Here is a 27,263-nt window from a genome sequence, read left to right as displayed (position 1 = left end):
TATCTGTTTAGCTGCTGAGCTCCTCGGAAAAGAGGGAAGAAATCAGTAAGAGATGCACGAATGAATAAAAAAATATTCACCTTCAAAACACACTCAAAAGACCCATGAAAGAACCAGATTAGAAGAACTTGTGCCAGAGGGAGGCTGGGAGCGCCCTGAAATGCAGAGAAAAAAGTAGACAACCGATTCCATTAACTTTCTTTTTTTTTTTTCTTGATTAACTTTCATTGAGCAAATAATGCTTCCTCTCCAGTCATGTTCAAGGTAAAATGCAATTCCTGCCCTCACGTTGTTTATAGCTGAACAGAGAAAGCAGAGTGTGCAGACAATTCTAATATAGAGCAAAGCCAGGGGACAGTAGCTGTTGCCAGCACAACAGCCCCTCTTCTAGCAGATCTTAAAAATTACCCATTCTATGAACACTTCTTTTTTGTTCAAATTATCTCTTTTCTTGCAAATTCATGTTAAAATCTTTTTCTCAAATAGAGCACGTCATGAGTCCAGTGAATAAACTTTCAGAGAACGAGTGTTGTCTGGGAAGAAAGAAAGGTTTTAGGAAATCTAAGTCGCTTCTGTCCAAATGTCTCTCTCTGTGCTTGCTGACGGCCCCTGGAAAGGCCCAGCATATAGGAAATAGTCTTCTTTCTAATATGAAAGGCATATTTGTGTCCCGTGGAATGAGAGGTATGCGTGGTATGAGGACAGGACCCAAGGTCACTGCAGGGCTCCCAGTTCTAACACATATTTCCTGACTGAGGTTCCCTCACATGGATCGTTGCTTGGTGGTTATTCACACCCTCAATTTCTATTGCATGTGTCCTAGGGGGCTTCGTTCTTCGTGTAATTTTTAATCATTCTTCCCTTGCTTCGTCATTCTCTATCTTTGTTTGTGGCGTTTCATTTCAGTCTCGGAGCCTGTTCCATCTCACTTCTGTTTCCATAGCATGGTGGTTCAACCCTCTTTTATTTCTTAAAACCTGTAACTCTTCGATGAAGGAAAGGCTCAGAAATATGGACAATTTTTATCAACAGATGCATTTTAAGTCTGAATAGATGTCATATAGTTAATGACTTAGAGTAGAAATTTGAAGCCTGCTTTAAAAAATTAAATAAATATACAGGAGAAAATAAATATTCAGAAATGCAAGCTTTATAAACTATTACCCGACAAGATTAATCTTGGTCTAATTTTTAAAGCAAGGTGAATGGAGAAGAAAATGCAGAAATCTGAAGGATACATTTTGGTAAATTTTGAGAAATGTATAAGCCCATGAAATCACCACCCTAGTCAAGACAACAGCATTTCCATTGCTCTAGAAAGTTCTCTCTGTCTCTTCCAGTTAACCCTCAACACCCAGGGGCAGCCGCTGTCCTGACCTCTATCACCACGGATTCATTTTGCCTGTTCTTTAACTTCCTATATGGAAAGATACAGTTTTTATACTTTTGTGACTATCTTCTTTGACTCCACATCCTGTTTTTGAGATTGGTGGATGTGGCTGAGTAGGAATATACTGCATTATATGAATTTGCCACAGTTTGTTTGTCCATTCAACTACCGGTGTATCCAGTTGGATTATTTCCAGTTTTTTAGCTATTATTAATATATATTTACAACTAATCAAAGTCCACTTTCAAATAACACTGTACTACTTCACAAATAGTGTAGCTTAAAATAAAAAGAATTAACCCAAATCTTGGGGAGTTCCCGTCGTGGCGCAGTGGTTAACGAATCCGGCTAGGAACCATGAGCTTGCGGGTTTGATCCCTGCCCTTGCTCAGTGGGTTAAGGATCCGGTGTTGCCATGAGCTGTGGTGTAGGTCGCAGACGCGGCTTGGATCCCACGTTGCTGTGGCTCTGGTGTAGGCTGGTGGCTACAGCTCCAATTCGACCCCTAGCCTGGGAACCTCCATATGCTGCGGGAGCAGCCCAAGAAATGGCAAAAAGACAAAAAAAAAAAAAAAAAAAATTAACCATCCAACTCTTTGCATTCTTTGTATTACTGCTGTCATTCATTTCTAAGCATATATGTCTGTATCTATGTATGTATATATCTGTACCGATATACTTAAGAGATATTACAGGTTTGGTTCCAGAAAACTGCAATTAAACAACTTTTTCTTTTCTTTTTGTCTTTTAGGTATGCACCCGCAGCATATGGAGGTTCCCAGGGTAGGGGTCCAATCAGAGCTGTAGCTGCCGGTCTACGCCATGGCCACAGCAACACAAATCTGAGCCGTGTCTGTAACCTACACCACAGCTCATGGCAACACCGGATTCTTAATCCACTGAGCGAGGCCAGGGATCAAACCCACATCCTCATGGATGCTAGTCAGGTTCGTTAACCACTGAACCATGACAGGAACTCTGAAGCAACTTTTTCAACAAAGCGAATTACCCAAATTTTTTGGTTTCCCAGTGTATATGGAAATTATGTTTAGAGTGTACTGTAGTCTACTAAGAATGAAATTGCATTGTCTAAAAAACAATGTACATATCATAATTTTAAAATACTTTATTGGGAATTCCCATTGTGGCTGAGTGGTAATGAGCCTGACTTGTATTATGAGGGTACAAGTTTGATCCCTGGCCTCTATCAGTGGGTTAAGGATCTGGCGTTGCCGTGAGCTGTGGTGTAGGTCACAGACAAGGTTCAGATCCTGCATTGGTGTGGCTGTGGTGTAGGCTGGCAGTTGCAGCTCCAATTTGACCCTTAGCCTGGGAACCTCCCTATGCCATGGGTGTGGCCCTAATTAAAAAAAAAAAAAAACCACAAAAGTTTATTGCTTAAAAAATGCTGTCCTCTGAGCCTTCAGGAAGTCATAGGTGTATTGTTAAGCATTCATTTTCTATTTGTTTATTTTTAGTACTAGAAATACAACTAATATTTTGGGGGGGGGGTCATGTCAGCACCATACAGAAGTTCTGGGGCCAGGGAATGAGCCCACGCCACACTACAAGCTGAACCACAGCAGTGAGTGATGACACTGGATCCTTAACCCACTGTGCCACCAAGGGAACTCCAAATACAACTAATTTTTGCATCTTGACCGTGTATCCTCCAAACAGGTCTGGTTTTAAAAAGGTCATTGGACCATTGGCTTAAGGGAGCGAGAACTCACAGCTGATAGGAGAAATTACTAAAAAGCCTACACAAAAAAGGTGGGACTTGAAAAATATGTAGAATATATTATAAATAAATGCTTCAGCATGAACAACACATCATCAAATGCCTTTGAAGAAGGCATCATCAAAGATTCTGGGTTGTTCAGTTTGAATGAAAGATTGATTATGAGTAGAGGATTTAAGAAAACTGAAGTCACTACACATATGCTATATAGAAATAAAACTTCTGTGGGAGAGCCTTCTCTGATCCTCCGGACCAAATGAAGTCACTTGAAAAATAATCTCTCTCATAAAGTGCTGACAATTCTAATTAATTTGTTTGCCTATTCTTGCAATGTTTGCCTTCCATCCTGGACTGAAGATTCAGTGAGGGCAGGAATCATGCTGTTTTTCTCACTGTATTTCTAGCATAACTATTGTAAAACTATCAATATACACGAAAGGAATGGATAAATGGAACCAAGATAAGAAGGCTGAATTTGAGCTCATGTGCAATCAGAGTCTTTAAAAGTATGCGCTTTGGGAGAATGATCTGTCCAGAGTTGTGCTTTAGGAAGATTGTTCTGGCTGCATGTAGCGAATGAATTAGAGGTGAACTAGATATGCAGAAAACCTGCTGGAATAGTTTACACAGGAGGCAAGGTAAGCCAGAGCCATGGCAGTGCCCTAGAAAGTGGAAGGAAGTAGGTACAAAAGCATTCTGCAGAGGGCAAACCAACCAAATATGAAAATCAGGAGGAGAAGGAATAAAGACGTCGATTATATTCCTGACATTTTGATAGTGGGGAATTAGGAAGAAAACGGTGCCATTTATAGAAGCAGCAATCACGAGCCGCAGCAGTGACAACGCCAGACCCTTCACCCACTGGCCACAAGAGAACTCTGTAAGTAGCTGTCAGTCATGAGTGCTAATTACCTATGCGCTTTCCAAGTGGGTCTATTGATCAGGCAACTGGAAACAGTGCGGATCCGAGAGCAGAGCTGTGAATTAGAGACACAGACATGAGAACTGTCCATGAGATTGGGGGGTGGGGGCTGAGGGGAGAATGAGAGAGGAGGAAAGGCCCAAAGAGACAATTTCAGGGGCATTCACTTTAGGAGGCAGGAGAAAGGCAACAAAAGATACGGATATAGAAAGTTTATTCTAAAGTTGGGAGTGGAAGCCACAGAGTGTCACATGATGAAAGGAGAGCATGTGAGGAAACTTAACTGTATATGCAGAAAACTCAGGCTGCACAAAGACAGAAAGGGCCATTGGCTTTGATCGTTGGATTACAAACAAACTTCAAGGTAACTTCAGGACAATTATATGGGGGAGCATGATTAGCCCCACTTTGTAGGTGAAGAGATAGACTCTCAGCCAGTTCAAGTGGCTTTCTCAAGGCCACACTGACCTGAAACATCAGAACTGGATCTTTACCTCAATGTCAACCCTGACACTGCATCTTATTCTTTCTAAGATTCTTCAGAGAAAGTATTTGTTCTCATGCTCTGTTTTAATTCATCTCAATTTTTCTATGTCCTTAGGAAATCTATAAAACATGTGTCTTGGCTCCTGCTGAGATAAAGATTGATATTAGGAGCCATCATCAATAACTTAGGAGTAAAGGCTCAGTATCTTTGTTGACATCACAGGGTGTTGTTTCTTGGAGTGAAGCAGGTAAATAAATATGAGGGGATTTCTTTTTCTGTTAGCGCAGTGAACACGCCACCTAAGGAGAATGTTGTTTTCCTCATCAATACGATACATTTCCCCAGGTTTAAACTTGATTAAAGACTCAGATATATATTCACTTCCTTCCTATAATTAGTGATTTACTACTATTATCAGAGAGCCAAAAAAGAATATCAGTACCATTTAAACGTATCCATAACCTATTTTGAGTACATTATAATACTATAAGGTCCAGAACAGCATGCTTTTTGTCCCAGGGTCATCAAATATTCGTCCTGAAAGGCACAGGTGTGTGGTGAGGGGTGGAGAAAAGGCTCAGAGGCTTCTGACTTCCTCATTTACTTCTTTTTAACCTTAAGAAAGAAGACAGACATTGGCGAGAGTGAAGCTGATAGGTGTGGTTGCTGTCTTAAATAAGAAGCTAATATGAGACAATAATATGAATAATATATGCTGTTGCCATCTTCAAAAACTTCTAAAGCACATAAACAGACAAATAGGAAAATAACGATCCTATTGGTAGAATCCATTGTTAGAGCCTCCGAGTAGACTCGTGGCTCTGCTCCTTTCTACGATGGGTGTTTATATGTGGGAAGGACGCACCCCATCACAATCGATGGTCATTACAATACTTCCTGTGATAGAGGAAGAGCCTGGTTCATTTCGTTCAGAGAAGAGTTGCAGTTACTGGCCTGAAAGGCTTGATGCTGAAGCCTAACGGAAGGTGGGCAGCCGCTCTGACAGAGAGCAAGTGCTTCATTATGAGCTAATACAGGTGACAGCATGTTCTAAGCGGATGCCCAGCTGTCTAACTAGTGCCTTGGAGCGTAACGCTAACACCAGAGTTTGGGGTAGTTTGATCCTTTTTTGAGACTCTCTGTTTGGTGGGTAGACTGATCCCTTTGACAAGGACTACAATTTCTCTATGAAGGGATGTGATTCTTCAGAAGAAAATAAGGACAATGTTAAGAGCATTTCCATGGATAATCACTTTTCCTTTTTCAAAAAGTAATGAGGCAAACCGACAGGCTTGGTTCCATTTTGGTCAAATGGCAAATATGTGACATTTCAGGAATCTTGGGCTGTTTTAGTCTTCACACCCATGTAATCACAGTTTGGTGATGGGGTTTGATGGAATAAGGCAGTTCTGTAAATTCAGGGCAGTTTCTGTTTCTGGGATTTTGTAGCAACTATGGTTTCAGGAGAGAACGGAAAAAATAAACACACTTAGCAACGCAAAGGCCAGCTGCTTTAAAACTGGCTTGGACATTCTGGACTCATCACCATGACTTTCTTTTTCTTTCTTCCTTTTTTCTTTTTTTTGGTTGTTGTTCTAAATTGTAAACAGACTTGTGTGGATTCTTCTTTTGTGTATTTATACTTGGGGAAGGAGCAGACAGGCGTTCCTCTTTTCTACATTTATATAAACTTAAGACATTTAAAAATATAAGGCTCAGATTTCATATGTATTAAAAACTGAGAGCAAAGGCTTGAAAGAAATGTACTTGATTGACTATTGGTACCCTTTCCTTCCTAAATGAAATTTGATAACAGTATCTTTTACCCCCCCCCCCAAAAAAAAAGCCCTCAAGTCTGGTGTATCAAAGAGCTTTAGAAAATATTAATTTAGACTCAGAGACCTCAAAATTGTACTGACTTGCGTTATAGGAAATGCAAGGGAAATGTGATCTAAAAGCCGAATTAGTAAAGGTTAACTCAGTTACCCAGGTTTCTCCAGTAGCAGACCTGGAGGTTTCTCCTTCACCAGCCTCCCTCCTTAGGTCTGGGCAAAGCTCTTGAAATTGAATTCCCATTCCTGTGGTGCATCCAATAATCTTGTACCTTCTATAATACTTAGCCAGCGATACGTATCTTTTTTTTTTTTTTGTCTTTTTGCCATTTCTTGGGCCACTCTCGCGGCATATGGAGGTTCCCAGGCTAGGGGTCGAATCAGAGCTATAGCCACCGGCCTACGCCAGAGCCACAGCAACTCGGGATCCAAGCCGCGTCTGCAACCTACACCACAGCTCATGGCAACGCTGGATCCTTAACCCACTGAGCAAGGCCAGGGATCGAACCCGCAACCTCATGGTTCCTAGTTGGATTCGTTAGCCACTGCGCCACGACGGGAACTCCAAAAGATACATATCTTTTATGTAAGATATTGTGATGGGTGCCATCATGGTGTAGTAGACACTGTGCTGCTTGGAAATGCAGAACCTAATCCAGGCTACACTGTTGCCTGAGTCCTCTGACCTCCTGTATGGCATTTTAACACAACCCTAGATATCATTTTGGAATAACAATAAAAATAAAGAGTATACATTAGAACCTCATTGTTTATCCATTCTAAATATAATAGTTTGCATCTAATATACATATGTCTGGGTCACTTTGCTGTACAGCACAAATTGGCACAACACTGTAAATCAACTATAATTTTAAAAAATTTAAAAAATAAATAAAGGCTATCGTGATATTTGGGAAGTACCTCATCAATTTTTTTTTTTTTTTTAATGGCTGTGCTTGTGGCACATGCAAGTTCCCAGGGTAGGGGTCAAATTGGAACTGCAGCTGAGGCCTACACTGCAGCCACACAACAGTGGATCTGAGTTGCATCTGTGACCTATGCCACAGCTTGTGGCCGCACTGGATCCTTAACCCACTGAGCAAGGCCAGGGATCAAACTCACATCCTCACCGAGACAAAAACTGAGCCACGACAGCAAATGAGTCTATTCTTTTCCACTGCGTAAAGTACTCTGAGTTTTTTGGGGGAAATCTCTTTGTGAATCCATTGTATATTAGTCATGAAATTACAGTAATTACAGTGGGATTGACCCAGGCATGGGTCCAACCGGCTTCAACCCAGAACGATTTATCTCTCTGGCCATAAGGATTACTCAGAGATAAACATCATCAAATTTGGGTCAGTGAGACATGATTATATATTAGGCAAGGCCTCGGAGAAGTCAGTTCTCTCACCCTTCTAACTTCTCCTGCCCCAAATTCTTCTTCCCCTGATGGGAATTTCTGGAACTATTAGAGTTATTGTCACCATGAATGGACCTGGCCTTGAGACAAGCTGATGCATTGAGGGGAGGGAAGGAAGTGAGGAAGGGTAGACAAGAGAGAGAAACAGACAACAGGAGTAGGAGCCCATATGGTCTTGAGAAGCCCTATGTTGGGAGTCTCGGATCCTGCATTGCTATGGCTGTGTTATAGGCTGGCAGCTATAGCTCCCATTCGACCCCTAGCCTGGGAACCTCCATATGCCACGGGTGAGCCCTAAAAAGCAAAAAAAAAAAAAAAAAGAAAGAAAAGAAAAGAAAAAGAACCCCTCAGTTAAGTCTTGGGTTATCCAATTACCTGAACCAATAAATTCCCCATGCTTTTATTCTCTGGTCAAGTCATTTGGAGCCAGATTTTCTTTGACTCGCGACCCAAAGCATCCTAATGGCTACAAAGCAGTCGAGTTAGGATGTAGTCACTAGAACCAAAAGAAAGTTCTGTGATGATGCAAATGTTCTATAAACTCACTGATCAATATGGGAGCTGCATGAGTCTGGTGAACTGTGGCTGGTAACTGAGGAAATAAGTTTTTCATCTAATTAGTTAAAATTACAGTTGAAATAGTCCCTAGACCTAATAGATAATTGTTTCCATATAAATTAATTAAAGCCATATGGTAGTAACCCAAGAAAGAGAAACCAGTCAACGAAAAAATAAAGACATTTTAACATAAAAAAACTTTTAAATAGTCACAGCTAGCAGCTACAATTTTGAGTAGCACATTACTAGCTACTCTTTAAGAACTGTTAGTTCTAATACTGGATGATTTTATGAGTGTACTTAGTGCACATAAATAACACCCAGGAGTAGATCCAAATGTTACCTAAACTAAAATTGGTTGCTAGCACACATAAGACATCTGATTTCCAGTAAAAAAATGGATATATTCAATTTATGTTTTCACTTAAAGCTGCTATGGCAGCAGTTCATTTATGAGCAGATGATAAAAAGATCAATATTCACCACTTCTTTCCACATTAGGCATTTTAGAGCTGGGAGGACTTGGGAAAAAAATACATCAAATCTCTAAGGATATTTTGAGGATTAAGTGAGATAAGGCATGTGAGGGATTCGGCAGAGACTCTTGCCCAGAGTAAGTTTCAGTGACTGGCCCTGTGCCTGCTGCCACTACTGTTATTTAAAGCCAACATTCGTACCCGCCCCTAGGATCTAGACAGGTCTCTTATCTGACCGAGGAAACTGAGGAGAGGTCACTGACGGACAAAGTGAGGTTGGGAAGGACTTAGTGAGCAAATAATCCAATGAGCTCTCTTTGCAGAGGGTTAAACTATGTCTCCATCCTCAAAGTGACCAGGTTAGTGTAGGAGAGAGATCAACACCCAGATCTCCCGGCTCAAAATTAGGGCCCTATGAAATTTCTTACACCATGCTTTATTTTGCTTCACCTTTTCCCAGATTTTTCAAATTTCCTGGCCTTCTCTATTCAACTTCGCAAACAAGTGGATCCTGGCAACCTGTAGGAAATTCCATCGGCCTCCTAGGCAGTTTTAACAATAAGATAATCTCCTCCAGACCCTTTAACCTCACTGTTGACTCTACTTTCACTCTTCAAGATGTGATGGTGGAGTTCCCATTGTGGTCCAGTGGAAAGGAATCCATGAGGATAATATCCACGAGGATGTCGGTACGATCCCTGGCCTTGATCCCTGGCGTCGGGGATCTGGCATTGCTGTGGCGTAGACCAGGGGCTACAGCTCTGATTCCACCCCTAGCCTGGGAACTTCCATATGTCGTGGGTGTGGCCCTAAAAAGCAAAAAAAAAAAAAAAAAAAAAAAAAAAAAAAAAACATGTGATGGGAAGACTGGTTGTCAATGGATTGAGTATCTGGAGCACAGCTTCTGAAAAGATTTCAAAAATTCAACACCGTTCAGGAGTTCCCTTCATGGCTCAGCAGTTAGCAAACCTGACTAGGGTCCATGAGGACGTGGGTTCCATCCCTGACCTCGCTCACTGGGTCGGGGATCCAGTGTTGCTCTGAGCTGTGGTGTAGGCTGGCAGCTACAGCTCCCGACTCAACCCCTAGAGTGGGAACCTCCATATGCCACAGGTATGGTCCTAAAATAGCAAATAAATCAATCAATAAATAAAGTAAAATTCAACACTGTTCAGACCTCTTTCTCTATTTCCTTTTTTTTTTTCCTTAGCAGAGAAAAAAATCTTCTTCTTGACTTTCCCTGTACTCTATTCTTATGGTCAAAGGCAGAATCATGGTATAAATTCCTTAGTAGATCACAGACTTTCTTCTTCCCTCTTTTGTTCCTGGGCTGTCATTTTATTGCTTTCAAAATGGAGCAAACAAGGCCTGAAAACAACATCCCTGCTGATTCAATACGGAATTAGCTGATATTGCAGACAGACAATATCAGCTTGGAAGTGTTGTAGCTAAAATGGCCTTAATAGGCTGCAACGATGGATCTAAGAAAACACTAAATAAGAAGATAGTGTTTGGTCCACACTCCAAATTTAGGAGTTTCAAAGTCATTCTAATTCTTCTGCCTGTGGCCCCAATTTTTGTAGCTGCATTACATCATTAAAATTATTATTAGATTGATATTCTTATTAGATTCTGATCAATACATTATGGCTGGAAAATCAGGATGAGACCTCATATGAGTTAATTTTGCATTATATTTTTACATGGATCTGTATCTCTTAAGCTACTCTATGAAATTAAGTAAGAGTATTTTGAAGGAAATGTCTGATTTACAAAGACTTTTTTGTCTTGCTATCCATCTCAGAACACATCAAGAGGCTCAGCTCAACAATCCGAAGAGGAAAAAAGAGCCCTAGACACACCCACACACACCCACACTCACCCACACACCAGTAGATCATTGCTTTCATGGCTTTAAGAAAGAGAAAAAAGGTGTTCCTAGGGCTGCCACATTTCTTCCCTTCTCATAGGAAAGTTTAGGGGAACAAATGTTTTCTCCAAATAAATGTGTGCCCTTTTTGATGCCAAAGAATTGGTTTTCCCAAACATTGTTGCATATTAAACTTTCGAGATGAAACACACACGCACACACACACACACACACATTTCAACTACTTTAAAGGTTAAATTGGCTTTGGGGCTTTGGGTGGTTAGGGTGGAAAGTAGCCATGGATTTCAGAATTATTTCTGGGAAATGTCACCCAAGCTCTAAAAGAGAGACTATAAATTTTTAGAACAAAATCCATGTGGAAGTTGGGGAGGGGACTGCTTGTACTTCAATCAGGTTTAAGGTCTGAATAATATTAACTCAAACATTTAAAAAAATAAATTTATGGGCAACAGCACAAAATAAAATAAGACATTCTAAAAATATAGTAACATGTTATATGAAAACTTTAGAATGTAAAGTGTTAATGCACACAAAAGACTACCAGGCATATTCAGGAAGGCATTCAAATACTGGTAGCCAAAAAAATGTCCTATTAGAAAAATAAAAGTCATGGTTGATATATACATACACAAGATGCAATAAGTCAATGTTAATCATATTATGCACTGCATTTTTTTCATTTTGAAAGCTCTGAGATATCCAGTAGTGAGTCATAACTGTGACTTCCAAATTAGATCAGTTTTGAAGGAGACCTATTCCTGAGATTAACTGATAAATGTCATTTGTAATGGGAAACATTTGCTTTCTGGCTAGTTAAGTGCATTTAGGTAGATAGTAATGAGTTGCAGCTGAAGGGTGGAGAGCCTCTAAAAAGTATATTTTTTCTTTGCCAAATATAATGAAAAAAGTATGACTTCCCACTGCCCCATTATTGATATTCATTCAAGAAAGATTTTTGCAATATGACTCTTGCACAGGAAAAAAAAAAAAAACCACTGGAAAAATCAGAAGAGCAGATTATTATAGCTCAGTAAACAGTATGGCGAGGTAAGAAGAATAATCAAGATTTATCAGAGTTCCCATCGTGGCTCAGCAGTTAACAAACCCAACTAGCATCCACGAGGACACAGGCTCAATCCCTGGCCTCTCTCAGTGGGTTAAGGATCCAGCATTGCCATGAGCTGTGGTGTAGGTTGCAGGTGCGGTTCAGATCCCACGTTGCTGTGGCTGTAGTGTAGGCAGGTAGCTACAGCTCTGAATGGACCCCTAGCATGGGAACCTCCATATGCTGCAAGTGCGGCCCTAAAAAAAAAAAAAATTATCACTATAGAAACAAAGACACATATTAAAACAAAGAATACGGAGTTCCCTGGTGGCCTAGTGGTTTAGAGATCTGGCATTGTCCCTGCTGTGGCTTGGGTCACTGCTATGGTTCAGATTTGATTCCTGGACCAAGAACATCCACATGCCATGGGCATGGCCAAAACAAAACAAAAAACAGGAATAGATATGGCTTAAAGTATAGGAAAATAAGTGTATGATAAACCACATGTTAGGATGGGCTAGTTTTTGTTTTAGTTACAAATAAATCCTAAATCTCAGGTGCTCAAGACGATAACGGTTTATTTTTCACTCTATTCCCCATCTGGCATGGATCTGCAAGGGGGGGGCGTGCTCATCCTTTGTCACCAGTATTTCCCTAGCTGGCGTGGGTGGAGGGTTGCAGCATGCAGTACCTACTATTGGCAACGAAATACCTCCACCCAGAAGTGACACATGTCACTTGTTTCATTTCATTGGCTAATGCCAGTCACATTTCAAGAACATGAAGTGCAATTCTACCAGATGCCTGCCTGGAGCAAGAAGAATGGGAGTATTTGTGAGCAGCTTTAATGGCGATCACATCATATTTTTGACCAAAAAAACCCCCAAAAAACAGAAAAACTGGTTATAGACCAAGGACCGTTACACGCAAGCAGAGTCCACAGGAACTATGACTACCAACAACTGGGGAAGCTATTTGCTGTCTTCAACAGAATAACATTCACATTTATTGCTAATCACATTTTTTTTTCTTTTTATGGCTGCACTTGCAGCATATGGAAGTCCCCGGGCTAGAGGGTGAATTGGAGCTGCAGCTGCTGGTCTACACCACAGCCACGGCAACACCAGATCTGAGTCGTATCTGTGACCTACGCCACACCTTGCGGCAACCCTGGATCCTGAAGCCACTGAGTGAGTCCAAGTATCTAACCACATCCTCAGAGAGACAGTGTCAGGTCCTTAACTCACTGAGCCACGATGGGAACTCCCTAATCAATATATTAACATTAGAGTCTAGAAAATGTATCACTGAACAGAAGAATACAAGCAGTCATGAGAAATAGTCCTAAAGTAAAAGTCAGGCACTAGACTGGTCTGCTGTTATATTCTTGTATGCTTATTTAGCAAGTCAAAGGCATTTTCCAATCAGTTTTGGTAGGGAAGTATGGTCCTTGTTAGTAGACTTTAACCTTTTAATTTTTTTTTCTTTTTAGGGCTGCACCTTCAGCATATGGCAGTTCTCAGGCTAGGGTTCGAATCGGAGCTGCAGCTGCTGGCCTACACCACAGCCACAGCAACTTGGGATCTGAGCTGCATCTGTGATCTACACCAGAGCTCACAGCAAATCTGGATCCTTAACCCACTGAGTGAGGCCAGGGATTGAACCTGCGGCCTCATGGTTACTAGGTAGATTTGTTTCCGCTGTGTCACAACGGAAACTCCATAACCTTTTAATTTTTTAATCCGGAGAAACTTTCACCCTCACTGGGAACCCAAGTAAAACCTTACGTAGCACCATAGCATACAAAAACAAAGAGGTTCTGAGCCTTGTGGACTGGATCGGGGGGCCCAGAATCCCCCCAGACTCAGGTTCCTGAGTCCTTCATAAACTCTGGAAAATGCTAGATTGCAGCTTCAAGAACACTATGCAAAGGAAAGGACTTGTCTGTCAAACAATGGGTTTTCGTTTTAAAAGTCAAGAATTAGAAGTGTGACAATGGGGCTTTCAGTTCATGTCTCTGTTCATCTACTCGGTTTTTAAGAGGTAGCATGATATTTATTCTCCAATTTAGTTATGAGATTCATGGGGCAGTATTATTCATCTCTGTTTCTGATAGTGCCATATAGGCCTTAATAGAACATATGTGTGTATGCGTATGATTGAGACAAAATTCAACAAAATCTAGCTTGCCTTTACTACAATCAATTCCAATGTTTAATTTTATGCTTAAGGAAAATTCTGTCCTACCGTATAGCACAGAGAACTATACCCAATCTCTTGTGATAGAGCATGACGAAGATAATATGAGAAAGAGAATGTTTATGCATGACTGGGTCACTTTGCTGTACAGCAGAAATGGACACAACATTGTAAATCAACTATTGAGCACACTGGACAGTCTGTGTTTGCAGACAGACAATATCAGCCTGGAAGTGTTGTAGCTAAAATGGCCTTAATAGGCTGCAATGATGGATCTAAGAAAACACTAAGGTTTCAAAGAGCTAAATATACAACCCTAAATTTGAGTCTAAAAGGTGTGATCCCAAATAAGGAACATATTTTATTTCATTTTATTTATTTTCTACCTTTTTTATTGTCTTTTTAGGGCTGTACCCACAGCATATGGAGGTTCCCAGGCTAGGGGTCGAATGAGAGCTACAGCTTCTGGCCTACACCACAGCCACAGCAATGCAGGATCTGAGCTGCATCCATGACCTATACCACAGCTCATGGCAATGCCAGATCCTTAGCCCAATGAGCAAGGCCAGGGACCGAACCCACATCCCTCATGGATCCTAGTTGGGTTTGTTACCACTGAGGCACAACAGGAACTCCCTCCATGACATATTTTAAAATTTATTTTATTCTTGTAGGAGATAGTGCTTAGAAATGTAATGTATGGGAAATATTTCAGGATTTTAATTTACTATAAGCACGACCCGAGCCAGCAGAGTTCAGGGATTGCCAAAATAACCAGGTGAAACTGAATTGAAGAAAAGTCAGATGAAGAGACACTGAGAGCCTTTCTTGAGGCCAAAGTTTATCTGGGGGTTTGCATTTGTCTTTTTAGGGCCACACCCACAGCACATGGAAGTTCCCATGCTAGGGGTCTAACTGGAGCTACAGCTGCTGGCCTACGCCACAGCCACACAGTATTTGAGTCATGTCTGCAACCTACTCCACAGCTTGTGACAACACTGGACCCCCGGCCCACTGAGTAAGGCCAGGGATCGAATCCCGGTCCTCATGGATACTAGTCGGGTTTGTTAACCACTGAGCCATGATGGGAACTCCAGGCCCACGTTTTAATCAGAGGAGCAATGACAAATGAGAACAAGGTCAATAAAGATGGTGGGGGAAGAATCACATCACAGGAAGGGTCATTGAAGGATCTCGGGGTGTGGTACCCGAAAATGTAAGACTAAAGGAATAGCGGTCTTCAGGTACCAGAAACCTGATACGAAATCCGCTAAAAGAAAGATTACAGGGGAAATATGAGGGGATGCAGGGGAGGGCTAAATAATGGGGTTGGGATGGATCTCTACACACTGCTATACAGAGAAGAGATGGGTAATGGGGACCTATTGTATACACAGAGAAATTTACTCAGTATGTGTGGTAACCGATATGGGGGAAGAATCTGAAAAGGAATGTTTATATGTGTAACTGATTTACTTTGCTGTATACCTAAAATTGACAGAACTTGGTAAGTCAACTATATTCCAATAAATTTTTTTTTTAAAAAAGAAAGATTACACTTGCTCCCTCTTCTCCCAGAAGGTGGAATCATTCATTCATTCATTCATTCAACAAACATCCATTGAGCAACTATTACTATGTACTAAGCTAGGTTTTAGAGGTACGGGGTAAAAGCAACTCTGCCCTCCAAACAAGAGTCTGTGGAGCGTCCTGGTAGCTTAGAGGGTTAAAGATTCAGTGTTGTCACTGCTGTGGCTTGAGTTCGACCCCTGGCCCAGGAAATTCCACATGCTGTGGGTGTGGCCAAAAATAAACCAAACCAAACAAACAAACAAAAAACCCAGAGTCTACACAGACATAGAGAACAGAACTGTGGTTGCCAGGGGGAGGGGAGACGGGGGTGGAACGGACTGGGAGTTTGGGAACAGCAGATGCGAACTAGTATATATTTAGGATGGATAAACAACAGGGTCCTACTGTAAAGCACAGGGAACTATAGTCAATGTCCTGGGATAAATCGTAATGGAAAAGACTATGAGAAAGAATGTGTGTGTATATAACATATAGAATAATATATATCTAACTGAATCACTCTGCTGTCCAGCAGAAACACAACTTTGTAAATCAACTATATACTTCATTAAAATAAATTTTAAGAATGGCGAGTCTTATGGGGGTGAAGGATGCACCCCAGCTTTCTGAAACCTGCATTTATGTCTCATGGCAGCACTGCTCCTTGGGCTGGCATAGCCCACTCACTGGCAATGTGCTGCCTTGTGTGTGGGACAAGTTCATTGTCCAGACTCATGGGCCATCCAGTATACTTGACCATGTCACCATCTAGCAAAAATCTTTCAAAAGCTCCTAGTTACTTTAGAATAAAATCTAAAATCCAAAGGGCACCCAAGGCTTATTTTCAAAATCTCTATTTTCATCAATATCTCCTGCCGCTCCACAAGCCAAAAATTCTGAATTACTTTCCGTCCCTAAACATGCTGGGCCTTCACCCTGCTCCCCCCATCATCAGCCCCTGGTTGACTTCTGTGTTTCCACCATGACAACTCAGTCACGGCCACCGTGAGGCCTCCACGACTCCCACTGGCCATGTCCCATGACCCTTCCTCTGGGCTTCGTGGCACACGGTGCCCTGTTATTACCTATTACCAAGCGAGCTGTCACTTATCTCTCATCTCTGTCAAGTCAAAAATCTTTCCTCTCTGTACCTCGAAACCAGGCACAGTGGGTGGCACAGAGCTGGTCCTCAAAAATGCCTGTTAAATGTCTCAGACAATGAAGTGTGCAGGATGAAGGAGTCAGACTGCATCAGTAGATGGATTTCCCTATAATTTATTTTTATTTTTAATTTTCGCCATGCCTGTGGCATGTGTAAGTTCCTGGGCCAGTGGGGATCGAACCCGCGCCACAGCAGTGACCTGAGCTGCTGCAGTGACAACAGCCATATCATATCCTCAGCCCACTGCGCCACAAAACTCCCCCCATAATTAACTTTAAGAGAAGTATAATCTATAAAAATAAGGAATCACTATGTTGCACACCTGAAACTAATACTGTAAATCAATTCTAATTCAATTTTAAAAAACAGATAAGTATTCCGAACGACTGAGCTGCTCATCGATTTTCAACTTTTGAAAAGGAATCTGAATAAAGGAAATGTGAGGGAGAGATCTGGAGAAACTCACTTCTAAGTTCACGACCACAGTTGACTGCTGGGCAACAGGCGTCATAAATCAGCCAGGTAACAGGAAGCCTCTCCGGGACCTGAGGAGAGGATGAGGATGGATTATTGACAGTTGGCATCAGAAGGTGGTCTCCGTTTGCTGCTTTGTAAGTGGTCCTGCCATCGCAGGGGGCATCCAGTGTTTCTCTCCTGCATGAAGACTGGCACCGGGCAGTCCATGTATCGGGGCAGTGAAACAATCTCGCATGAAGGGCAGCACGTTGTCCGTGGACCGTGCCAGCCCCAGGAAACAGTGCTGCCTTTGAGACACACAAAGAGCCACTGTCTTTGCCTCTTTTTTTCTTCTTCAAAAACTGTTAAGAGTCCAAAACTCGCTGCGGAGATAACAAAGGCTCCTCGCAGCCCGAGCAGAAGGCTGCAATCATTTCACCTGTGGAGTCCCAGCCAAAACCAGCCCACAGGACACAGCCCGAAAGATTGAAGTAGTCACACATCCTTTTCACCTGGACTGTAATCTGAAAAGAAATGAAGGTTTGCCGAAGAAAACCAAATATCCCTTCCTTTCTCAGCTTCTGTTGGTACTGGATCGCCCTGTCCTCATCAACAGAGCAAATCAGCTCCCATGTGCCAGGATGTTTTCCTTGATGCTTTCATTATATCCACTCGGTATCCAAGCTTTAGGGATTATTTTCAGCAAAGACTAAGTGACCATCCAGGAAGTAGGTCCTGCATTACATGAGAGGTAGAACTGGCTGAGCGCTGAGATCCCTTCCTGGTAATTAGAAGGCTGGGAGAGGGAACATTAAATTAATTCAAGTCTGTGGTCACCCAGTAGTCACATCAATACACGAATGGCTCAAATGTAGGCAGCACTGCCAAGGATTCGAGTGCAGAGGGCAAGGGGGTTAGGAGAGAACAGAGGGAAGAGGGAGGCTCAGAGACGGGGCTGCAGTTAAGAAGGAAATTGACTTCAGTCTACGCTGGGCACTTGCTCTGTTTTGGGCAGGGGCTGATGACACAGAGATGAGATTCCAATTGCTTTGAGATGAGCAGTGAAAGGAGACTTGTACCCAGGCTATTCCAATGCCATAGAATGGATGCCATGGTACTTCTGTGCTGGGCAGGGAGCACACACAGGGTCTGGAGGCAGCATGAAAGAAGACTTCTTGAATGAAGTGATGAGTGAGCGTAAGCTTAAGAATGAATAACACCTGGTTTAAGTTGGGAGGAGGGCGTGGACGATATTGCATGCGGAAAGGATGGCAAAGTCAAAGCGGTAAAGCCGGAGAGAACACGGCAGACCGGATGAGTTGCAGGTGGATCCTTGGCCTGGCTGGCGTAGACGGCACCTGTGAAAAGACGGCAAGAGAAGTTTTGGGAAATAAGTGGCTACCAGACTGTGGAAATCTCTCCTGCTATGGATAAATAACAGGAGGGAATTTATTCTTGCTATTGAGAAAAATAGGGGTCCCCGATCCATGGGGAAGTAGAGTTGCTTCCTGGCAGTGACCTGGGGAGTGGATAAGACCTCAGAGAGAGGAAGAGATTCTAGGCAGTGGACTTCCCAGCCTAATCACAGATTCTCTCACCTCCCATACCGATGAAGAATGCTGCCTGCCCCATTAGTAAACAAAGGATGTTTTGGCCAGCAGGCCATCAGCCAGGGTAGCCCCTGGACTGTGCACCCTGAGGGGATTCAGGATAGAGAAAAACAGGAGACTGGCCCTAGAGAGTTCAGGTGCATATCAAAAGAATGATTTCAATGAGCCCAGATTCTTGCATATTCCCATACACTGAAAAGTGCTAAATTCGGTTACTTGAGATTATTTTGGTATTTTGTTTTCTTGGTTTTTTGGGGTTTTTTTTAGGGCCTCATCCAAGGTATATGGAGGTTCCGAGGCTAGGGGTCAGTTTGGAGCTGCATCTGCCAGCCTATTACCACAGCTCATGGCAACAACGGATGCTTAACCCACTGAGCGAGGCCAGTGATTGAACCCACATCCTCATGGATACTTGTTGGATTTGTTTCCGCTGTGCCACCACAGGAACTCCTTCTTGGTGGTTTTTTAATTGACAGTAACCCTTGGATATTTCGACTACTGGTTTTTTGTTGCAAAACCTCCTGCTTCTTCCTCACCGCTTTGGAAAGTCCTTCAGAGCTATCCGAGAGGCTGTCCCAGGCTTAAGTCCTTAGTAAGTCTATTGAATGAAACATAATTCTCACCTTAGAGGTTGTGTTTTTTCTCCTCCAGTCCAGACAAGTGTGGCAGGAGAATGACTGAAGGGCTGATGTGACAACTCAAAGATAGACCAGAATCCCTTACTTCTCACCTCCGGCTACATCCTAGAAGCATATAAGGCGCTGGAGCTCTGGGGATGGAGGGAGAAAAGGCCCAAAAAGATCCAAAGTTAAATTTCTAAGTAACCCAGAGGCTTAGGGCTCAGAGAAAATGTGATTGAAAAATAAATTATATATTACAATTTGTGAATTGAGATTTATACCTACTACACAGATTATCTCATTTAAGCCACACAATAACTTATTTGTGAGGTACTATTATCCCTAGTTTACAGTTAGTAAAGCACAGAGACTACATAAAGAATGAGAACATGGGAGTTCCCATCATGGCTCAGCAGAAATGAATCGGACTAGGAACCAGGAGGTTGCGGGTTCGATCCCTGGCCTCTCTCAGTGGGTTAAGGATCTGGCGTTACCGTGAGCTGTGGTGTAGGTTGAAGACACAGCTTGGATCTGGCATTGCTGTGGCTGTGGTGCAGGCCAGCAGCTGTAGCTCCAATTAGACCCCTAGCCTGGGAACCTCCAAATGCCGTGGGTATGGCCCTAAAAAGACAAAAAAAAATAAAGTAAAAAAAGAATGAGAACATGGGAGTTCCCAGTGTGGCACAGTGGGTTAATGATCTGGCTTGTCCCTGTGGAGGCAATGGTTTGATCGCTGGCCTGGTGCAGTATGTTAAATAAAGATCTGGCATTGCAGCTCAGATTCAATCCCTGGCCCAGGAACTTCCATATGCTATGATGCAGCCATTAAAAAAAAAAATGAGAACATGAAAAGAAATATTCTCATTAAGCACCTCCTTTTACCACGGAGGTAACAGAGGTTTTGGAAAAGCTAAATGGATCTTGAAGTTCAAAGAGCAAGGCCAGATGAAATGCTGGTTATGCTAATGTGTATACATATTTTATTTTTTGGTCACATCCATAGGTCACAGCTGTGGCAGCACTGGAGCCTTTAAGCCACTGCACCAGGCCTGGGATGGAACCTTTGCCTCTTCAGTGACCCAAGCTGCTGCAGTGGGATTCTTAACCCACTGGGCCACAGTGGGAACTCCTAATGTGTATTTTTAAAACTTGAACACTGCTGTTGTTGCTTCTCTGCTTGTAAGGCAGGCACATTTGTGAAAGGCAGATTTCCTGGAGATTTCCTACTTTAGAAATATTAATTGTGGCCTAGGGTGATAGGAGCCTGCAAGTAAGAAGGTGCTGGGTCTCACTGGGTTAACCTCTTCCTAAAACTCCTCCCATCCCAAGTTTCCATGAGAGAGGCAACAAATATAGCGAAGGAGAGTGGAGGAAACTTCTGGAAAGGATGCTGCTACTGGAGCAAGTAGGGAACCCATGTGCATCCAACTCATGGAGGAAAGCCAGCAAGGCCAGTCAGTGGCCAGGCTCAGCTGGGCTTGCCCAGGGGCCCAGGGCGTCCTGCTTGGAGACGAAAGTTCCCTCTCTGCCATCCATGTGCTGTTGGCTTAAGGAAGAAACTACTCACTTTTTTTTTTTTGCTGACAGCATATATAAGTTCCCAGGCTAGGGGTAGAATTGGAGCTGCAGTTGCTGACCACAGTGACAGCAATGCGAGATCTGAGCCGCCTCTGCGACCTATACCACAGCTGACTGTGACACCGGATCCTTAACCCACTGAGCAAGGCAAGGGATTGAACCTGCGTCCTCATGGATACTGCTCTAACAGCCTACTGTGTGCCAGGAACTCTTACCTGTCTTACCTGACTTAACTGTAGTGGGATTACTGTGAGAAAGGGATGACTTCCATTGAACAGGAGAGGAAACTGAAGTTCCGAGTGCTTAGAGATCTTGCCAAAGTCAGAGCGCTAGAAATCAGAAGGATGAGATTCAAAACCAGGTCTTTCCCCTCCCCCAATCCATTTCTCCCCCCAGTGACCCCTCATTTATTTCTAAACCATCCTCCCTTACTGTTTGTTTGTTCCCCCCTCCTTTTGTTAAAAGAGCCTAGAAAAGGGCTGGTAAAACATCCCTCCCTTTGATTAAAATTGAGTGAACAAATGTGAAAGTATTTTGAATGACTAATACTTGAAATATATTTAAAGGATACTTGCAGTAAAAGAAACGCCCCTTGCATACAGAGGAGCCTCCATCTAAGTCTGATACTTAGTGTCAACATACAAAACCAATTTGGTTCAGTTACTGGGAGAGGAGAGGCAGGGCAAAGGGAATGGTACTGTACTTCCACGTGACTGTTTTGGAAAAAAAAAAAAAAAAAGCTTTGGTGAGCTAATCTTGAACTTGAGGCACTGTTCCTTTGTTGTCCAGCTGCTGCCTTCAAATCCTGTGTTTGTGTTACCGACAATTGCCACGGAAGCGTTTCATTGCATTTATTTATTATTCATATCCCTCCAACTTCCAAAGATAAATGCAAAACAGGGAAGTGAAGCTTTTTCAATTTTCATACCCTAGATTCGTATCTCAGCTGCTTTGTTTTGCTGAAACGTCAGTGTAAAAATTAGGGACCTAAGACAACCACCAGTCCAGAGGGCTAGGTGACAGCAGTTACTCTAAAATTCAAATATTTGGATGTGATGCTGAGGTCCCAGGCCAAGGACATACTGATCTGCGATTGAAGAGCTAAAACATGAAAGTCCCAATCTCACTCTCCCCTGACTATGTCGAAGGGGATGCACTGTGGATTTAATCTCTTTAATCTGCTTTGTTGCTTCCAAAGCTACAATTATTCTGAAACCACACGAGGGCCAGCAGCGATGCCTGGCCCGCCCCTGAGCACAGGGGAGGCTGGGACCACAGATCCCCACGGACTCTTTGTTCCAGCGCAGAGGATTCTCTCGGTGGCCAGCTGAAGGCCTTTTCTTTGTGCTGTGATTGACAGACATGAATTAAGTATCACCCCACTGGGCCTTCTGATTGGTGAATGGGGATGGATTACAAGAATGTCTTGGGAAAATGGCGTTTCATGATAGGGAGACAAGACCAGAAAGGCAGCGGCTTTCCAACTAATCCTGAACTTGACAACAGCAGAGACCTTGATTCTGGGCTCTGTTGTTGTTGGTTTTTAGTTTGATACGCCTTGTTCAGGTCCGGGAAGGGTCCATTCTAGTAACTGTCTAAGAGAACAAGATGAAGGCAAAGGAAGTAAAAAAACTGGGGGGAGAGAAAAAGATGGTTTTATTTAAAAGGCTGAAGTTTGTGGAGATGCGCTTTAAGGATTCTCTTCTTAAATGGGTCTGGCATTGTCCCTGAGGCATTTTTTCCTTTCTCGGCTTATCAGCATGGCAATTAGTGTTTCTCTGTGGCTGCAGCAGCCATACAACGCACAGCCTTGGGCATCAACAGCTCTGCATACGCAAGCCTCTGGTTTTGAACAGGCAGAAACGCTGAAACTCACACATTGTAAATCAACTATTTTTCCATCATTAAAAAAATTACTAAAGTGGGCGTTCTCTGATGGCCTAAGTAGGTAAAGGCTCCTGCATTTTCACTGCTGTGGCTCTGATGGCTACTGTAGCAGCAGGTATGGCAAAAAAGAACATAGGAAAAAAAATAAGAGGGAAACTGAAATAAACATTGCAACTCTCATTAAAAAACAAAACAAAACAAAACAAACAAACAAACAAACAAAACCCCTGAAGTGTGGAGAAATGGAAGGGCGAAGAAAGGCAGCCCAGAACTCTAGGTGACACGGCATGTATGTGATCAGCTCAAAGAAGGAGGAGGAAATGAGGACAAAAATGACAGAAGCAAACCTTACTTATCATCTAATCTAAGAGCTGGAGAGGGGTTTAGATGAGTGTTGACTTCAACACAATATATATATTATAATATATATTATATCATTATAATATATATTTATATATATTATATATATTTTGGGCTGTGCCAAAATGCAAGTGGAAGTTCCCTGGCCAGGGATTGAAACCACGCCCCTTCCATTTCTGCTGCAGTGACCGAATCCGCTGCAGTGATGACACCAGATCCATAACATACGGTGCCACAGGAGAACTCCTCTCTTAGTTGATATTTTGTGGATGTTTTCTGATGCCTCTAACACGTACTCCAGTGTGAGGGTAGCCTGGAATCTGAGGTCTGCTATCAGACCTTCCTAATACTGTGGGAAGACAGCGTTCATGAGGAATCTTTTGCTTGACTTTCAATAAATTTCAAAGTCATTTGGCCATCGAGTTTAGTACAAAGATTCCTTCTACAAGGTGAGAAGGGAGAAGGCCTTCAGTCCCAGGCACCATCCATGTGAGAAGATGAGAAGCTAATATCCACGTGTCAGGAGAACAGCCGTGAACACACCTGGAGCAGAGGGGCTGGAACAGGTGAGGAAGCACACAGGGCACAGGGCTCAAGAATTTAGGGAAGGGAACACCAGTTGGGCCTCAGCGGGTTATGAACCCGAGTAGTATCCACGAGGCTGCAGATTTGATCCCTGGCCTCACTCTGTGGGTTAAAGGATCTGGTGTTGCCATGAGCTGTGGCATAGGTTGCAGACACAGCTCAGATCCCACATTGCTGTGGCTGTGGTCTAGACTGGCAGCTGCCTCTCAAATTCAACCCCTAGCCTGGGAACTTCCATGTGTCGCAGGTGTGGCCCCAAAAAGCAAAAAAAAAAAAAAAAAAAAAAAAAAAAAAGAATTCAGGAAAAAGCTGAGAAAACAGGTCCATATCCTGGCAAGAAAGTTGGGGCGACGTGTAGAATCCATAGCACCAGAATCATGCTCGAGCCAAAGACTCAGGCTCCAGGCAAGTCGGCCTAGAGGCTGTAATGTTCCCAGAAGAAGCAAAGCGAATGCTGGCTCAGCCAGGCCGAGTGGGTGGGATGGCCACATGGCTCCTGCAGGGTGTGTTGGAGGAGCTTGTGAAGGCAGAAGAAACACAAGGCGGCTGTTTTAGGAGAGCGAAACTCAGGAGCCAACCACCTACATTCTCTGGCTGCTGGAAATGGCACCCTTCGTTGGGGATGAAACTTGGGGAATTTTCATGTTGGCATAAATGCTAATCGAAGTGAGGTCTCTCTTTAGAGATGGCCCAGTCTTGGTGAACTGCTTGCAACCGTGGTGAGTGGATGCCTGGCTGATGGGCCATGTGTGCAGCCTTGCCAGGTCCGGGAAGCCTTCCTAAGCTGGAAGAGTCCTTCTCCGGGAGGAAATGTGAGTAATAACAAATCTGCTGTTTCAGGAGCACCACAGCTTGCTGAGCTGTGGCATGGTACATCCCCCCCCACACACACTGTGTTTTTCTCTTCCTAAGCACATGGTGTTGCTGGATGACTTATGAGCTGTGTGTTCCTTCAGCGCCTTTGTGAATCCAAGCAGTTCGGTCCTGATGTCTTGGATATGATGTCGCAGAAGGGGATGGATTATTAAGGGATCAGAGAAGTGAGCCGGACAATGATGGGGTGAATCACTGCTAGGGCTGCCATAACAACATATCACAGACTGGGTGGCTTAAGCAATGGAAAGCTAATTTTTCATAATTCTAGGAGACTAGAAGTTTAAGATCAAGGTGTGAGAAGGGTTAGATTCTCTGGAGGTCTCTCTCCTTGGCTTGGAGGCAGCCGTCTCCTCCCTGTGTGCTCACATGGTCTTCTGTGTGTGTGTGTGTGTGTGTGTGTGTGTGTGTGTGTGTGTCTGTGTGTGTCTGTGTGTGTGTGTCTGTGTCCTAATCTCTTCTTCTTATAAGGACACCAGTAGTCATATTGGATTAAGCCCACCTTAATGACCTCATTTGACCTTAATTATCTCCTTAAAGACCTTATCTCTAAATATACTCTGAGATACTGGGAGTGAGGATTCCACCATATGAATTTGATGGGAGGGGACACCATTTAGCCTGTAAGATGCCTTTAGTGGCCTCCTGAATACCTAGGAGATCATTTCGGGGTCTATAAGATTGAGATGAAATAGTCTTTATATAAAAGCAGAATGTTTATAAACCTATAACTAGTGGACTTTCACTCAAACATAGACTCATTTATTACCATAACCATATTATCATTATTATTTATCTTATTAGGGCTGCACCTGTGGCACATGGAAGTTCCCAGGCTAGGGTTTTTTTTTTTTTTTTTTTGCCATTTCTTGGGCCGCTCCCGCAGCATATGGAGGTTCCCCGGCTAGGGGTCGAATCGGAGCTGTAGCTGTCGGCCTACGCCAGAGCCACAGCAACGCAGGATCCGAGCCGCGTCTGCAACCTACACCACAGCTCACGGCAACGCCGGATCGTTAACCCACTGAGCAAGGGCAGGGACCGAACCCGCAACCTCATGGTTCCTAGTCGGATTCGTTAACCACTGTGCCACGACGGGAACTCCCAGGCTAGGGTTTGAATCGGACCTGCAGCTGCCGGCCTACACCACAGCCAAAGCACCATGGGATCTGAGTTGCGTCTTTGACCTACATCACAGCTCACAGCAACGCCAGATCCTTAACCCACTGAGCAAGGCCAGGGATCCACCCTTGTGGATACTAGTTGGGTTTGTTAGTGCTGAACCACAACAAGAACTCCCCATAATCCTATTATTAGGATGTAACTGTCTCATCCATAGCAATAAATATTTATTGAATTAATGAATAACTCTTCTTTCTTGAAAAGGCTCACCCTTCCTCGTAAGAAGGATTTGATAATTGAGAGGTAAGCCAAGGTCTCAGGTTACTCTGCCGATGGCCTCCTATTGCAGGGATTGTGGGCAGTCTCCCATGGACTATAAAGCATCATAAATAATTCAGATTAAACAACCCTTGTCAAAATAAATTAATAGACTGCTTTTTATGACACTAACACTTTAGTTTCTTCAAGTCTGTAGGCTTGTGTACTGACTTGAAAACTCTGAGGGTGAGGCCCTCTCCTGGGAACGGAGGACAGAATGCTGGGCAAACAGCTTCCTTCATAATTAGTTTCTGTGAAAAATGCCAGATTGGCAAGGATGGGGGTAGCAGCCCTTCATTTCAGGCTCAGTCCAGACTAGAGCCAAACATGCTCTCGGTTAATTAACAGGCCTACATAACCATTTATACATGTATCTTAAGTTTCCTTCTACAGAGTTCCCTGGTGGCTCAGTGGGTTAAGGACGTGGCATTGTTGCTACTGTGGCTTGGGTCACTGCTGTGGTGCAGGTTTGATCCCTGGTTTGGGAACTTCCACGTGCTCTGGGCAGGCCAAAAAAAAAAAAAAAAAAAAAAAAAAAAAGAAAAAGTTAAGTTTCTTTCTAAACTATAAGCTTCCTGAGGGCAGCAGCTACGCAGCATTCATCTTTGAAACCGCAAGAGCATCTAGGACATTCTCTGGAACACAAGCTGTGGTTGATAAATATGTACTAGAGAAATGAACCTAATAGAAAACATTAGAGAAACAGATCTACTTACTCATTTCCTGGAATTCTTCAAGGAAAGCACCACACTCATGTCAGCGTAGATGTTATTAATAGTAGCTGAGTAGCCAGAGGAAGTAATAATATCGCGGTGGGAAAATTAGGCCACATCTGAAATATCATGTGCAATTCCAGGCCTGATTTAAGTAACCTCTATCCTAGGTATTGAGAATAATCTAGAAAGAGCAGAAGGATAGAGTCTGGAAGCTGTCAGATAAAAACAGTTGAACTGACTGTTTAGCTTGGCGACAAGAAGACTAAAGAGACAGAATAAATGCTTGTAAATGTTTGAAAGGCTTTCTTGCAGAAGAGGCAGCCAACTTAGTTTTGCTCCAGAGGAAGAGCCAGGACCAGGGGGTTTAAGAGCAAGGAGACAAGATGCAATGTAAGAGACAACTGCTCAAGTTTTTTGTTTTTGCCTTCTTTTGGCCTTTTCAT

General features: G+C 43.0%; 1 long non-coding RNA gene across 1 annotated transcript; it reads right to left on the bottom strand.

The window, feature by feature from the left end:
- LOC110255698 lies at nucleotides 14,996-23,925 on the bottom strand. Its single transcript, XR_002336370.1, has 3 exons — nucleotides 21,187-23,925; nucleotides 19,388-19,533; nucleotides 14,996-18,512 (listed from the first exon to the last, which is right to left on the bottom strand). It is a non-coding gene; the product is annotated as an uncharacterized LOC110255698 (long non-coding RNA).

The sequence above is a fragment of the Sus scrofa genome, chromosome 10, assembly GCF_000003025.6.
Source record: "Sus scrofa isolate TJ Tabasco breed Duroc chromosome 10, Sscrofa11.1, whole genome shotgun sequence".
NCBI classification, from domain to species: domain Eukaryota; kingdom Metazoa; phylum Chordata; class Mammalia; order Artiodactyla; family Suidae; genus Sus; species Sus scrofa.
This window is presented reverse-complemented; position numbering and strand designations above follow the sequence as displayed.